At 40.1% G+C, this 13,211-nt stretch overlaps 1 long non-coding RNA gene across 1 annotated transcript; it reads right to left on the bottom strand.

The window, feature by feature from the left end:
- Nucleotides 1-4,084: 4,084 nt before the first annotated feature.
- On the bottom strand, nt 4,085-9,016 carry LOC123927550. Its single transcript, XR_006815484.1, has 3 exons — nt 8,932-9,016; nt 7,204-7,294; nt 4,085-4,185 (listed from the first exon to the last, which is right to left on the bottom strand). It is a non-coding gene; the product is annotated as an uncharacterized LOC123927550 (long non-coding RNA).
- Between the last annotated feature and the right edge of the window lie 4,195 nt (nt 9,017-13,211).

The raw sequence follows: 13,211 nt of genomic DNA, 5'->3' as shown, positions 1-13,211 counted from the left end.
TAATCCTTATTTCTATAGTAAAATTAAAATAATGCCACAACAAAGTCATTATACTAAGCAGTTAGTGATTCCTAGAAAATGATTTTTCATTAGGAAACAACTCACCAAATGACATTTAATCAGTAGCTTTTTTGGTAAGTCATTCATTAACATGAAAATTTGAGAAATACCACTTGGTTTAAAAGTCAGTGCAATGGCCATTTTAATCGCCAGACTGTGGAAAAAGCCCAGATGCCCTTCAACAGACGAATGGATAAAGAAGATATGGTCCATATGTACAATGGAGTATGATGCCTCCATCAGAAAGGATGAATACCCAACTTCTGTATCAACATGGATGGGAATGGAGAGATTATGCTGAGTGAAATAAGTCAAGCAGACAGAGTCAATTATCATATGGTTTCACTTACTTGTGGAACATAAGGAATAACATGGAGGACATTGGGAGAAGGAGAGGAGAAGGGAGTTGGAAATCAGTAATAGTATAGTATACTATACTATAGTATAGGAGGAGGAGACAAACCTTAGAGACTGTGGACTCTGAGAAACACAGAGGGTTTTGGAGGGGAGGAGGTGGGCGGTTGGGTGAGCCTGGTGGTGGGTATTAAGGAGGGCCTGTATTGCATGGAGCACAAGGTGTGGAGCATAAACAATGAATGAACAATAAATATAAATAAGCAATAAATAAATAAACAATGAACACTGAAAAAAATTAAATTAAAAAAAAGTGCAAATACCACCCAGGCCCTTGGATATTCTAGGGTCTGAGATGTGTCCCCTGTTCTGGTATTCCAGTGGGGTGTCTTACAAGTTCTTGCTTATACAATGAGTAGTGTGTCCCTGCACAATCTCTATGGTCCCTTCTGTTCTAAGAACAGAAAGATGCAGAAATTCATACATAGGTAAGCCCGGTGCCAGATGTATTGCATTCCTATGATCTTGAACTTTTCAGAACACCTACACACATGCAGGTACTCCCCACCCCCCCCCCCCCACAGATACTTAATTTATTTTTTATTTTTTTATTTTTAGATTTATTTATTTGACAGAGAGAGAGATCACAAGTAGGCAGGGAGGCAGGCAGGGAGAGAGGAGGAAGCAGGCGCCCTGCTGAGCAGAGAGCCGGATGTGGGGCTCGATCCCAGGACGCTGGGATCATGACCTGAGCCGAAGGCAGAGACTTAACCCACTGAGCCACCCAGGTGCCCCCAGATACTTAATTTAAAATAAACTATCAAAGACTTTGATTCCAAACTCAGCTATATGACTAACATGCTTAGAGTTTATCTTTGTGTGTGCTAATTTCTACATCTATAAAATAAGGGGTTGAACTAGACCAGATTGAAATTCATAGACTTTTACTACTGGAAGTTACTCTGTGGAATCAATGCAATCCCTGCACTTTCCAAATAAGAAACTATAATAGATTTGTCCAGTGGGGACAAAGAGTAGGGCCACCGCTCAAGTTCATTTATTACTTTAATTTTTTTTAGAGAGAAGGAAGGGGCAGAGGGAGAGAGATGATTTTTTTTTTTAAGATTTTATTTATTAATTTAAATGATGGGGGGAGAGAGAGAGAGAGAAAGACAGTGAGAGAAGGAACACAAGCAGGGGGAGTAGGAGAGGGAGAAGCAGGCTTCCTGCTGAGCAGGGAGCCCGATGCAGGGCTACTTCCCAGGACCCTGGGATCATGACCTGAGCCAAAGGCAGACGCTTAATGACTGAGCCACTCAGGCGCCCCGAGAGAGATGATCTTAAGCAGGCTCCACACCCAGCATGGAGCTCGAAGCAGGGCTTGATCTCAGCACCTCGAGATCATGACTGGAGCCGAAAGCAAGAATCAGGGGCTTCACTGACTGAGCCAGTCAGGCGCCCTGCTCAAGTTCATTTAATACTCAGATCATATGTGCTTTTACCTGACACTCTCTACATCTATTTTGCTCTAAAACTTATGAATTTATGATCAGCCACGGGAGAGTTTACACTATGAACATTATGACTAGAATCCTGCAAATCTATCACGTGTTTATGGTCACTCACAATCGGCAGTTAGTTAACCAGCTTTGAGTGCTCTTTGGACAGGAGAAGCTTGTTTGGGTCTTTACCCTGGCAGAATAAATTTAAACCATCATCCATCTTTCTTGAGTTCTATCTGCTTGCTCTCAGGCTCAATCCTGTGGCTAAAAGCAAGGCCAAAAATAGTAACATAAAAAAATACATACAAAGAAGTGGTAACAAGGAGGGGAAGCAAATGATGGGAGAGCAGCCTGTGCTGTTTATTAGATTCAAATCTTAAAATAGGAACAGAGATAATCTTGTGGACACAGTTTCATTTTGAAATAAAATACTTCATGTGATTTCAAACATCAGCCAGCCTTGGGGCTAGTGTTAATTCAGTTTTGCAACAGGTTACTTTGTAGATGACATAGTGTATCAACAGATTTGCCTGCAACTTTGACCCATGTTAGGATAGTATTTGCTCCTCTGGAAGCTGAAGCTTCCCTCAAGTCTTGTAGACAGTGGGTAGAGCCTTCTTCAGAGGCTGCATGGCCAGAGGCCAGAGAGGATTCTCGGATCCCAATCATTTTCTCTGCTCTAGATGTTGTTGGATTAGTTGTTACTCTCAGCCAGAACCAACAGTACACCAGAGAAAGCAGGGGTGGGGACCTGAGAAACAGCAGCCTGCCGAGAACTAGAGGTTGCTTGGTCAGGCAGAAATTCACTCAGAGTTCTGCCCCAGGCAAGGAGGTGGAGCTTTCTTTTCTGTTTGTTTCTTCATCACAGACAGGGCCTTTCTAGCAGAGTTCCTGGGCAAATTTATTCAAGGACTGAAAAAGTAGGATTACCCACTCTAATGTACTGATGAAGCTGGACTGCGATTTTTCCTCCCATTCACTCAGCGACGGGAAGGGTTACTGTAGCTACCAGAAAATTCTTGGAGGAAGTGGACCACCTCTCAGCTCCTTGTATCATGTGGCAACATGGCACAGAGGAGAGGTCGGTAAACTTCCCATAGAAAGAGTCAGATAGTGTTTTTACCTTTGCAGGCCATACGGTCTCTGCCGAAACTATACAGCTCTTCTGTCGAAATTGGAAAGCAACTCCAGACAACAAATAAATGACAGTGCACCTGGGTTCCAACAACGTTTCGTTTACAACAGGAGGGGTGGGATGAATTTGTTCTTTGCCGAGCCCTGCCGGAGAACACAGGCCCATTTCATACCTGTTACGGATGAAGGTGGTGCTGTTTGCTCCTAGTTACTCAGATAGAAATCTTGGGATTAACTTAAGTGACATTTTCTTCTTTATTTTTCATATGTGATCATTTATCATAATTCATAGTTATGAATTCATTTGAATAATTATTCATAATTTGAATTCATCAATATGAAATCATTTACATAATTCATATGTAAACATTTATTAAGTATTATTGATTTTACCTTCTTAATCTCTTTTTTTGTCATCTTCTCCAAGGCCTTTTTGATCAACCTATCTAAAGCATGTTCAACCGTTTTATTCCCATTTCATCACACTGTGTACTTGTGGAAGGGCTCAGGTTACAGCCTGAAATTACCTCATTGATTTGTATTTATTTATTATTTATCTCCCATACTGAAATGGAAACTCCTGGAGACAGGGACTTTGTCTCTCCTCTATCCTGCTGTAGAATGGTCCCTGGAACGAGGCAGGTGCTCAGGAAATACTTATTAAAAGAGAAAGCACCTGAACCAGTTCCCCTGCCTTTAGTTTCCTACATTATTCATTTCATCTTTCACATGAAATCTGGAGTTATTGAGTCAGTCAAGACCCTACAGAAAAAAGATGGCATGCTTAAAAATAGGATAAAAAAGAAGGGCTAATCAGAGAGACTGTTGATAAAAATGTGTGCACATGAGGGAAATGAAGAGGAGCTGTGGGGCTATTAATTGTCCACACGTCTGAAGTGACAAGTCAGGGAATTGTTACAAAAACCTGAGAAGAGAGGGTCCTATTGAGAGACCTACTGTCTTAGTCAGCTTCAGCTGCCATAACAAAATACCATAGACTGGGTGATTTATAAAAGAGAAATTTATTTTCTCACAGTTCCAGAGGCTGGGAAGTCTGAGATCAAGGTGTCAGCCAATTTTGTTTCTGGTAAAATCTCTCTTCCTGGCTTGCAGATGGCCTCCTTCTTACTGTGTTCTGACATGGAGAGGCAAGACAGAGATGGAGAGAGAGTGAGCGCTCACGAGAGAACAGCTTCTCTGACATCTCTTCTTATAAGAACATGAATCCTATCGATCAGGACTACCCTGATCAGGCTACCCTTATGACATCATTAACTTCAATTACTTCCTTACTCCAGATACAGTAGGAGCTTCAACATTCAAATTTGGGGAGTGGGGACGCAATTCAGTCTCTAATACTCTCCGTGGCAGGAACTGTGTCCTTTGGTCATGAGAGGCAACCAGCCAGAGACAACTCCCAGGAGGGGAGCAGAAGAATACATGCCCTCCCCTCACTCTCATCCCTTTGTCAAATCTCCTGTTAGGATCATGCAAGAACCAAACTGCAGCCTAGAAGTAAAAGGAGGCAAAAGATGTAACCCATTGGGAACAGCCTCTTGGATCTGCAGTGGTAAATAGAACATCTTGTACCATCATTCCATTGACCCCTTTGCATCCTTTTCTATTTGTGGAAAAAGGTTTTGTCTCCATCACAGGGAACACATGCAATCTCATCTCCTACTGAATCATCATGGGGTGATGCCAGTTCAGTCATACTCGTGTCCAGAACTAAAACACTAGTAACTTCTGGGTTTCTTCATATTAGGCAGCAGGGGGAAAAAGGCAAAAGAAATAAAAGGGAACACAGACAAGAGTTGATAGAGTCCCTACATCCGGACCTGGACGCAGCATAGATGGTCACCGGAGCTTCCTTCTTCAGCCACATGTTGCTTTATCGCGTTCTCCTTTCTCTCTGCCCGTGCTGTGGCTGGGCAGAAGTTCTCTCTTGCTAAGGTTATCCAAACTGCATTCTTCTAAGATCCTCAGATGGATAAACAAATCAATCCTAGACTTTTATTTTGAGGGTCTGTTTCCCGGAGTAATTTGTGGTACTATTAATATATGTAGCAGGAAACATATGACAACTCAAACGAGAGCATTCAAGGAGAACTTAATAAAGGGGCCTACGCTCAAAGGTATGGTGAGGTATGGGCAAGCTTTGGTTTTGGCTTTCCCTAAACCACGAGCAAGAAGGAGTCTTTAGGTCTAGGCTCAAGAGGGAGGGACTCTTTCCCATAATCAAGAATGAGAGGGTCTTGTGGAGAACACAATCTCAGAGGAACTCTTGTTTTGGGTAGAGAGGCAGAGCCATCCTGAAGTTAACCTGAAGAGGGAAGACGGGGGAAGTACACTTACTGTACTCTCCTCTCTGATACTGTCGGGAGTCCTCACTGATCAAAACCACATGGAAGTGAGAAATCAAGAAAACCTGTTGATGTGGTCCAAACATAGTGGCTTCTTGGGGCAGAGAAATAGGTAGAGAAAAGTGAGAAGGGACCCTGAAGGGCAAATAAAAGATCTCTGGCATCATTATAATCTTGAAAAACAAGCCAAGTGATTCTTAAAATCTCATCTTCAGTGGCTTCTGATGGTCTACAACACAAAATCCAAAGTCTAACCGGGATACCTAAATCCTCCCCCAGTCTCTCCTCATCACAGTTTCCCCACCTTGGCTTTCCTATCTTTCCCAATCCATACTACTCTTTGTACTATGTACTTTGCATTTGCTCTCCTTTGTACTCATATTTGAGCGTGCTTCTCCATCTGCTCTTAAAACTTGGTTTAAAATTCTCTCCTTCTTGGAAGCTGTCAAGTACACATTCATCTGTAGTTCCTTCTCTTCTCCCACTGTACGTATTCCAGGTGTATTATGCTCTTCATGAATGTAACCTACTGTATTTATGAATTACATTCCTTACTCCAAATACAGTAAGGGCATCAACACACCAACTGCTTCGACTGTGTCATTTCCTTCTCATAGGAATCCAGCAATATGACTATTTGTATTCCTCTTGATAAAAAAAGAATCCAAGTGCCAGAGAGATCTATCCATAAACATCTTATCCACCAATGAAATTAGCATAACTAATGGTTGAACATTTGGACATGGTGAGCCTCCTGATGTGATGCCATGTGAGGTACAGATCATCTCCCATGGATTTTTGCCAAAATGTGTAGATGGAGACATAACAGCTGTAACAGCAGCCAAATAAAATGTGTAATCTTTGATGGGATCCGTGTTTGCCCAAAGTCATAAAGCATGTAGCCGCTGAGTCATAAGTCAAGCTTATCTTTGTCCGAGATTGTAGAGATGTAGTCCATGTCCCAGGCATACCCCATAATCTCTTGGCACTTTCTGTTCTCATCTCTACCAGCTCTTCTGTGTCAAAGGCTTCTGCCTTCCAGCATCCGAGACTCTCTGCCTGAACTGAAGGCTTTTTTTTTTTTTTGGCCCATGCCTAGGGCAGTCCAGAAAGGATATGAGAGTTAATGGCCCTGGGAGTAGCCCTTAGCAAATAAAGGAGAGAGTTTGAAGAATAAATGCTTCAGCTTCCTCTTTTGGGTAAAATAAACCTCTGAAAACAAGTCCCCACCGTTTCCCAGAGGTGGCCAGTGGAATTTATTCCCCAGTTACAGAACTCATCTTCTCTTTAAAGCAGGCTATGTGGACTCCTTTCCTCCTCATCGCATTTCCCTACTGCACTGGCAGTTTCCTGGAATCACTTTCCAAATGACACCACTAACACTCAACATTCTTTTTCCTGAGATCTGTTTCTGGAGGAACCCAGCTTAAAACAGGTGTCGAAACTTGCTCTTTCCATTAGACGACAGGGTCACTTTCCTTCATTCTGTCTTGTGATACTGTTGGTGAGAGGCTCCAGGGGAAATTCATAGAATGGGATTGGGTTTTGCAGCCATGCAAACCTAGAGCTTCCCCCTGGGCTTTTCCACTTGCTCATTGCTTGGCGTTAGGCAAGTAAACCCTCTGAGTCTTAGAATTCTGATGGATGAAATGGGTTATTAATAGAGTTCCTCTATTGACACACTTTCAACTTAGGAACTTCCATGGGTATAAGAACTCTTGCTCCCCTTGGCTGTTGTTTCTGGTACCTATGCAAGTTCACAAAACTAGGTAAGAACAGAAGTAACTCACCACAAGACGTCAGGGATGGCTTGAATAAAGTGATTTTGTGCTTCTGCCTCTAGAACGTGATGCACTGGTGGGTCAAGGAGTTTCGGAGCCTCTGGGGCATAGAGATAGTGTGAGGATGACAAACCATGGTGTGAAGAACACAGCTTCCTGCCTGACCAAGGAGGTGCCCAGGAAATAAGAGCCTTTGTGGTTACAAGTCTGTGTCTAGATTTTAAGTTCTTAGGTGACAGGAACAGTGTTTTCTTCATCTCCGATCTTTCCTTGTAGTAGTTGTGCATAAGTGAATAAGGCAAATTTTATACTCTGGAACTTTCTTTTCATAATATATTTGCATTATTCATAATATATCATACGAATCAAGTAACCAGCAGCAAACTGTACTGGGAGCCCACTTACCAAACGTAATCGTATTCATTTTTCATAATGAATTGTAGCAATTTTCCTCTTTCATTTCTCTCATCATCACATCATTGGGATTGTTTTAATTTATCCAGTTCTTTCCATACTGTCATTCATGGGAGTTTTCCTTTCCTGATTCTAGCCTTTAGAACTCATCTTTTTTTTTTTTTTAAAGATTATATTTATTTATTGTGAGGGGTAGAGAGCGAGCGAGCACGAGCAGCAGGGAGGGTCAGAGGGAGAGGGAGAAGCAGGCTCCCCATTGAGCATCAGGGACCCCAACTCAGGGGCTCAATCTCAGGACCCTGGGATCATGACCTGAGCAAAGGCAGACGCTTAACTGATTGCACCACCCAGGAGCCCCTGGATCTCAACTTTTAACAATCAACTTGGTCTTTGTCTCTTTAACCCACTGAGATGATTTCCAGAGTTTGAAATGTTTTGTTTCGTTTTTTGCTTTTCATATTACTGATTTCAACTCCAGTAAGCATAGTAGGTATAACAACTAATAACATGGTACATACTCATAACATGTTAAAACTATTCTTTAATAATATTACCTAATGGCTGTCAACTATTTAGCATTTTTTATTCTTTTCTTCAACAAATTTTGATTGTCAAGTCTCTTTTCTTATTCTTAAACTGGGTCATTTTATTATTTTACTCCTTTCATCAGGTTAACTAACTATATAAATACAACGCTCTCTTACATTGTGGCTTTATGTCTAGACCGGCATTGCCAATAGAAATTTCTGTGATAATGGAAATGTTCTATATCTGGGTTTCCAATATGGTAGCCATCAGTCATATATGGTTAATGATCACTTGAAATGGGGCTAATGTGTCTGTGGAATTGAATTTCTAATTTGATTTACTTTTAATTTAGATAGTCATATATGACTACTACATCGGATAACACAGATCTAGATTTTTAAACAATTTACATGACAGAAATATTTTTCACATTTGTCTCTTAGTTTTTCTTCAGAAACTTATAAAATCCGGCCTAGACAGTTGTGAACAAAAAATAGGTATCCACAAAAAATGTATTCCAAAATTATGGATTTTTACTCTACTGTAAAATACTTGAAAAGTTAAGGAAAGAAATGTGGTTGATGAGATTATCTTTGTTATCCTGATTAACATACTAATAACTGCCTTGACCACTCAGTAATCTGCTACTGTGCATACAGTAGGGGAGGAATACGACGCCACTCACAAGAATAATTTTTAGATGAGGAGACTTTTACACAGAAGCCAATGAGTTATTCAATTGCCCCTACACGGGTGTAATTGTAAAACAGGTTAAATCTTTGAATCATTTCTTACCTCTTTTTCCTTCCTCCTCTTGGAGTCTCCTGTCCGGTGAGGTGTCCGATGCCATCATCTTTCTCCAGCTGATCTTATTGCTGTGTCCTGCCCCACCCTCTTCCACGGTGGAACATTACTGCTGCGCCCCTCTAGTCAGCTCATTTATATTACAATGTTAATAATTGGGAACACTGTCTCCCCACAGAAAGCTTATACTGTGGAGGGATATGGACCTGCAGTTCAGATGGCAGGCTGTGGAGTGAGGTGGCTCCGGGGTTTTCATCCTAGTTCAGTGACCTTCAGTTTTATAGCTCATTGACCTTGTTTTGAGCAAGTCACTTTGCCTCTGTAGGTCCTTGATTCCTCAGCTCTAATATGGGAATAAAATTACTCCCTACTCCATGGGGTTAATGTGAATATTAAATAAAATACCATATGCAAAGTGCTTAGTCTAGCACCATAATTATTGAATAAATGTTACTGTTACAAATTGACTTATTTTTTAGGAAAAAGTTACTTACTCTCAGATGAATCTCTAATGATGAAATCGCAGCAGTAAGTAGACAGCTTGGGGAGAGATTTCAAATACTTAATATATATTTGTTGAACGAATGAATTGATGAAGAAGTCATAGTTACCTGCCGAATCAATAGAAATAGTGTTCAGTATGCCAGCTTTGACTAAATTTGGCTTTGTGGTCTCAAAGAGATTTGCTATTCAAAATGAGCATGAATTGTCAATGACAAGTATCATTTAGCAGGGTGGGATTTTCTACTTTCGTTATACCTTGTTCGAATTTTTTTATAAGCATGGATTGTTTTTAGGAAAAGAAAAAGAAATTATATATAGTTATATTAATAAAATAGCCACAAAGTAGCATCAAGTAACTTGAATTAGTATCACAGGATTTATGTGGAACTTCATGATATAATTCCTGATTGAAGAAAAATTTGTGGTATTTAGCAGTTTTGCCTAAAAAGTCTGATAGGTTTTTTAGCATTTATATTTTCTTTATGGTCAGCAATGTAAAAAAGTCAGAGTCATTTGAAACTGATATTACAGGCTCTCCACAAACAGAGAGATACACACACACACACACACACACACACACACACACACACACACACTATATAGAAGACCGATACAGGATATCTTTATTAGAACGAGGTAACATACTTACTGAATTTCCTGGTGATCAAAGCTTTGATGTCACTGTGTATTCCTAATATAGCTATATTTTTCTCAGAGAGAGAAAGAGAAAGAAGAAAGAAAAAAATTTAAAAAGGCTGTCTTTCCTCAAAGCCAGTAGCTATTGCATATTTTTTCCCAGTCCTTGTGGAGGATAGTGGTAAAGAATTTCATAATTTCCTTTAAGAACTGACATTTGTATTTAGAAGTGTTTTGCAATTAGTAGGATATGATATATAAATAGATGAATCAGTTTAATAAACATGCTACGGCTCTTATTTTTCCAACTACAGCTCCTAGATAAAACCTAACAACAACAAAAAAAGGGGAAAATGATTTTTTTAAATTATATGCTTAAATCAAAGGAATCATTCATTATTGATTTGGATACATTTGCAAAACCTACGTGATGTCCCCCTGGTGAAGTCCTGTGAAACATGACCTCTGCGTATTGCTAAGTTGTACAGAACTTCTAAATAAAACATTACTATCTCTAATTCGCTTGCCAAAATAATGAATCATAGTAGGCTGCTGTCGGTAAGCTAGCAGCCAGTGACGTATGTTCCTTTTGCTTTTCTTTAACATTAGAGCAGCTGGCTGGAGTTTTTATCACCAAAACCAAACTGCTGGGAGCATTCTGATCCCTAGGACAGTTCTGCCTCACCCTGCTGATCTTAAAAAGACTGTGATGGGTACTTATCACTGATTCCGCTAAATTGGTCAAAACCATGAATATCACATATATACTCCCCCGTTTCTCTTCTTCCTTCAACCTTTACTATAATCCCACTTCCTTTCTCTGACATGTCACTGTGGAGCTGGCAGGGGGATTAATTGGAAAGTTGACAAATATAATACAATAAAGAAGGAATATTCAAACTTTGAAACAAATGACCTCTACTAGCTGAGCAGTTTATTTGTACAATGATGATGTTAACACTTATAGAATTTGTGAGCACTGAACTGAAATGCTTAAAGCATTTAAAAATACTATTGAAGGGGCACCTGCGTGGCTCAGTCATTAAGCGTCTGCCTTCAGTTCAGGTCATGATCCCGGAGTCCTGGGATCAAGATCCCTCATGGGCTCCCTGCTCAGCGGGAAGCTTGCTTCTCCCTCTCCCACTATCCCTGCTTGTGTTTCCTCTCTCATCGTATCTCTCTCTGTCAAATCATTCAATCAATCAATCAATCTTAAAAAAATAAAAATAAATAAAAATACCATTGAAAATTGTAAACCAGTACCTATTCACTGTAGAATTCGTTTAATTACAAAAAAGTAGAAAAAAATAAAATAAAAGTGATGCATAATTCAAATACCTAGAGATGACCACATTTTTCTTTTTTTTAAATGAAAAATACTTAGATAATTTTGTATCCTCATTTTTTCTTTTTATCTTATAGTAGTCACTTATCTTGTTACTAAATAACAAAGTTAATTTTTATTTTTTTATTTTATTTTTAAAAAGATTTTATTTATTTATTTTTCAGAGAGAGAGAGAGTGCACACAAGAAGGGGGAGCAGCAGGCAGAGGGAGAAGCAGACTCCCCGCTGAGCTGGGAGCCCAGTGAGGGGCTCGATCCCTGACCACCTGAGCTGAAGGCAGATGCCCAACTGACTGAACCACCCAGGCGTCCCAACAAAGTTCATTTTTAAACTTCCAGGTTCATGTGGCATTGCTATTCCTCAACCTTCACTTCTGAGACTATATAAGACTAATGTGTTACTAAGGAAACTCGAAGAAGCTATTTCCTTGGTTTTTTGTGTGTGACAGTGTGATTCCTGCATGGATTGCCTCCGTGCTATTCCTCCAAACCATCTAGTTTGTTGTGTTGGGAAGGGCTTTCTCTTTTCAAGTCAGTATCAGATTGAAAAGTACAGTACTTACCATCAAATAATGGTGGATACGGGCAAACACTGGAAAAAAAATACATTCACAGTTTAGGTGGAGAAACATCTTCAAATTTTATTTTACGTTCCATAAGCATTTCACCAAGCAGAGCGGGCAGCATGGGTTTTGTCAATAGCAGCTCTTAGAGAAACTGGGGCTATTTTTGTGGAAACTTTGCAACAGATGAAAGAACATTTTTTGGTCTGGGAGCTATTATTAGCAAGACCAGGAAATTAGAAAATTAGCAGAGTGGTCATGTATAAGCTATGGGGATTTAAGGTTGGAATAAGACATTTGGGGGATTCTCAAGTCAATCGGGGTAGAAAGAATAGTTCTATACAATTTACATGAATTCCAAGAAATTTCTTTTACATACTACTATGATAAAAGAAGCAAAGTGATGGTCTGTGGAAGAGAAACTGTTTTGGTTGTGCCTGCTGATATAAACAGAAATGTCCATAAAGAGACACTTGGTCCTGTGGAGTCCCAATGCTATACAGTTGTCTGGGATCCCACTTTTCACCAGCAATAGAGCATTTCTTGCAGCCTATATTTAAACTTGGCACCTGTTGGGGGTACCCCTGGTGTGGCTTCAGAGTCAGTGGTGCAGCTGTTAATTTCTACAACTTGCTTTAGTTACTAGGAACTGCTGCCAGACAGGGGAGGCAGAGTGCCATATGGACAACAGAAGTATCAGAACACAGGGAATTACTCAAATATTTCAGAGAGATCTGGAATAACAGGTTGTGGCACAATTTATTTCTTCAATATGGGCCTGTAAGCAGGACTATTCATGTGGAACACCACATGAAATGAAACGATCATTTATTCAGTCTCTCAGCTGAGTTCCCACTATATGACAGAGTCTTTCCATTTTCTGGGGATTGTGGTGAGGAAGATAGAGGAGGTCCTTGCTCTCCCAGTTTAGGAGTATACTAAACTATATAATCAGACTTCCGTATTTTTCACTGTTATTTTAAATCTAGAAGTTGTAAGTGGAAAAGTGTAAACCTTGAGTGTTCGTGTAGCATATTTAGCAGAGGAGGAAGACGGTAAGTATATTAGTAAGCAAATAAGAAAATGTTGGACCGTGAAAAGTGCAATCTAGAAAAGTTAAAACAGGACTATAAATAATAGGAAGTCACTAGATGGCTATTTTACACTGGTGGGGGGAGGGGCACGTCAGGGAAAGCCTAAGGAGGTGGCATTTAAACTGAGATC

Source organism: Meles meles, chromosome 17 (assembly GCF_922984935.1).
Source record: "Meles meles chromosome 17, mMelMel3.1 paternal haplotype, whole genome shotgun sequence".
Taxonomy (NCBI): domain Eukaryota; kingdom Metazoa; phylum Chordata; class Mammalia; order Carnivora; family Mustelidae; genus Meles; species Meles meles.
The sequence above is the reverse complement of the archived record's forward strand: the minus strand, read 5'-3'. Positions and strand labels throughout refer to the sequence as shown.